The sequence below is a fragment of the Notothenia coriiceps genome, unplaced genomic scaffold (assembly GCF_000735185.1).
Source record: "Notothenia coriiceps isolate Sejong01 unplaced genomic scaffold, NC01 NC01_scaffold00004047, whole genome shotgun sequence".
In the NCBI taxonomy this organism is placed as follows: domain Eukaryota; kingdom Metazoa; phylum Chordata; class Actinopteri; order Perciformes; family Nototheniidae; genus Notothenia; species Notothenia coriiceps.
The window spans coordinates 545,479-549,234 of record NW_011336748.1 but is presented as its reverse complement, the minus strand read 5'-3'; the positions used below and the strand labels follow the sequence as shown (position 1 = coordinate 549,234).

Here is a 3,756-nt window from a genome sequence, read left to right as displayed (position 1 = left end):
TCTCTCACGATGCTGGTGGTTTGGTCCGTGGGTCGTGGGTCGGTACAACAAGTAATTTATGTCTATTGGTGTTTATGACGTACAGTAACATAAAAAATGTATAATTATATACTTATAAAAGTATCACTACATTAACAAACCCGACGAAAATATAGACAATTAAACATTATGCGACAATCCTAAATTTGTACACTAGAAGAAAACTTTCGGTAAGAAATCAAAGGAGATTTGTTTTAATTAAGGTCCACAATAAATACATGTCATACTCATTATACTGTACTACTTGAGACAAATTTTCTTTACATCGTGAGATTCCTTGTATACTTTACGTTATTACGTTATTGTCACGTCTCTATCTAACCACTCGTTCAGGTGCTTTCTCGAGTGATTGCAACCAACTACCGCACACGTAGTTCCCGAACCACTTTTCTTCATGTTGTAATTGTTATATCCTCTTTGTCTCTGCGATATCAGTGCTTTGTCGGCACAACGGAGCTAGCTAGCAAAACAAACCCAGTCCGCCAAAACGGAAGTGCATTGCATCGAAGGGAGGAGTTCAGGATGTAGAGCGGAAACGGCTCAATAACTTGTGTATATGAGGCTGTCAAATGAACTGCTTTGAATGAGCAACCATGAGTAGGCTATCATTTTATACCAGCAAAGCCTGAGAGACTGCAGCAAAAATCAACAACAGTAATTTCATGTTCCAATGTGATAATGCGCAGCATGAGGCTTAAATAAATAACACCTTTAGGCTACAAATGATATTGCAATAACAGTCAAAGACAGTGTAGGCTACACGACATCACATCTCTCAGTCCTGATGTACAAACCAACAAGAAAAGCCATTGCAAAAGAAAACACTGCAGCCTGTGTGACTGACTATCAATTGTAAATATACAACCACGTTTCTCTAGGTAGCCTTATCAGAATTAACCTAAAAAGAGGACAACATTTAGACAATAATCGACAACAAATAAAAAGAGCAATGACCATACATAACCTGAAGCTTTTTAAAGAATCAACAGCACAATGAAACATATTACCAAAGCAAACACGACTATGACGCAGCTGCAACCACAAACAACAATGAGAGACGATATCGCGTTAAAGCCATAGACTGTATATATGGTTAAAGCAAATAAATCAATAAATGCATGCGTTAGTGAAGCCTACTCACCGGTCTGATCTTCATTCTGTGAGCCTCGTAGTCCTCCTCAATTTGCTCCAAGTTAGCTTCTTTGCTCGTTTATTCCCTGTACACAATTACAACCATTCCATTCAGCCACTCTGTCCAAATCTCAAAGTTTTCAAACATGTTGGACTTAATGACTGCAGACACATTGGAGATTACCGTCACAAAAAGCGGGAAAGCCTCCCTCCTTACTTGAGCTAAAAGTCCCACAGGGGCCGGCCCAACACGAGCAATTGAGCATTTAGCATGTTAGCCAAACAACCACCTTGCACCTTTTAGTGGTTACCACTCTCGTGGGTGTGTTTGATTTAGGTCTCTTAGTATCTGCCTGGGTGGGGCACTATGAAATCTGTGGTATATTAGTAGATAGATGCAACATCAGAATGCACTCTATTGAGTTGAGTTTGCCTACACTGAAAAAACTGAAACGATGATTTAATTAAATGTATTATTATCAACAAATTAAGTTGAACCTAATATTTTGTATTTAAACTTAATATTATTACATAATTATTAAAGCAATAATATAACCTTATGTCAAATCTGTTGGCATAATACATTTAATTAAAGTCAATGTTTCAGTTTTTCAGTGTACCATAAGAACATATCATGATGATGTGATATTTAGTTTTGTTGCATTGTTGTGAGCTTTGTTTATTAACTGCTAGCCCAGCCAACGCTCCCTGACCTTTACAGCTGAGATATTATAGTATTATTTCCAGAGTTTTCCTCTTTGGAGCTTTTTCTCGACTAATTTGCCTCATTTAAGTTCTCTTTATTGGAGCAGGAAATCATGAGACAATCAATAAAAAGAATACACAAGAATGAGTTTGAGCAAATAGTTAGCCTACTTAGTTTTTATCGATTTATTTTCAGAGGTCCTCTTGAGGGCTTTTCTGCAGCCACATGTATGACCGTAAAATCGTGTCTTTGTGGTAAAGAGATTCATCAGAAGAGCTGAAAACAATGTGTCCATCAAGCATTTTCTGAAAATGTTTGTGTTGCTTAGTGAGAACAGAGAAAATTGGTTCAGATAAAGCAGTACTCTGAATTGTAGATTTTTAGCAACTGTCTTTTTTGGGAGCACATCACAATAATCTACTGCCTGTTGGTAATGACAGCGTCCATTAGTCTTTCACAGTTCTCTGGAGAGAGACATTACCTGACCTTGGTGTATTTCAAATGTGAGAGAAAGCAGTTTGGCAACGTCTGTATTGCTCTGACCTCACATCAATAACCCAGTTTTTTATGATACGAAGCATCAGCAGATTTAAACTTCACTGTTGGACAAAGTACACCTTCTAGTAAGTAATAATATTAATGATAATAATGATTACTTAAACAACACATATCAGGATGTGAAATTATGGAAGATGCTCTGTCAGGTGAAACTAAAGCCACAGGTAGTGCTGAAATGCTCCCTAACCGTGTAGACTTTCCATTGGGTGTAATTAGAGAGTTGTTGTACGCCACATTAGAGGCTTCGGTGACAAATGATTTAACGAGCTACACAGGGAGTCCTAATTATTCTCCAATTAGAAAAGTAATTATGGGTTACTCCAATGGCTGGCTTGCTAGTTGGCTAGCAGTGCGAGGGTGCAGAGACAAAGTAAGCATCACAATTAGATGGCAGTTAATCTGTCACACATGGATTTGCAAAGACCTCTGATCACTGGATGGAGTTAAGGCTCTGAGTTTCTAATCCATCACTGTGTTCCTAAAACAAATTACAACCAGTGTCCAGACTTCTGCTGTTCTTAAACACCAGATAGAGTTGTCCGGCAGGTAATGGTTTATAATTGCAATCCCCTCAGCCCCTTAAGAGAAATATACCTTATTAAGTTGCTGCACAAATGTACAATAGGCACTATAAGATCAGCTCATTGAGGTCTAGAGAAGGTAAGAATGAGAGGATACCATGGGCTTTTATTTAACATCAAACCAATATTATCATGTAAGAGAAGTGAAGTCAGAGGGGGTGTTAATCTGTCCTGCAGCAACAGTTCCTTCAAAAGTCATTTATCAATATTGTTGCTGTTTGTAACCCTACAATAAACCTGTGTTGAGTTACAATGGATTTTCCTTAAGACAGGACCCAAGTCAATATTTTCATCATTCCTTTTGTGTGATTACCCGTAGATTAATGTCAGATTTGGCAAGTTCCCCCGACTTACTGTATATACTGACTGAAAGAATCATAAGTGCTCTCTTTGGACTTAATGCGTTGGAAGTGTCATGTCTGAACTCTGTCTTTCTTTACCAATAATAAGATACAAATTACAATAATTTCCCTGACAGTACAGTACACAGCCTTAAAGTGGATGCAGTTAAACACAAATGTTGTAACGTTAATTTATTGCTCAATTGTGCCTTTTATTTTGTAAGTTTTGATATTTATAATTTTAAAACATCCTGCCTTTTCACTAGTGATGTTACTGATGATGTCAACATCAACGTTTTCAGAATCTTTGGGGAATAAAAATCAAAGCCTGTAGTGCGGTTCCAATGCTTCTGTGTTTTTGTCATTGTTGACCAGCTTTGAGTAAAATATATAAAAAACT

General features: G+C 37.4%; 1 long non-coding RNA gene across 2 annotated transcripts in view; it reads right to left on the bottom strand.

Moving 5' to 3' along the window:
• Positions 1–1,432, bottom strand: part of LOC104941837 (uncharacterized) — a 25,211-nt gene extending 23,779 nt beyond the window's left edge. Inside the window, exons 1-2 of one of the 2 annotated variants that reach the window (XR_797937.1) lie at positions 1,355–1,432; positions 1,181–1,256 (exon numbers count right to left, since the gene is read on the bottom strand). This is a non-coding gene — a long non-coding RNA (uncharacterized lncRNA). The remainder of the gene's footprint in view (positions 1–1,180; positions 1,257–1,354) is intronic. The other variant, XR_797938.1, reaches the window with a different exon arrangement.
• Positions 1,433–3,756: the final 2,324 nt, after the last annotated feature.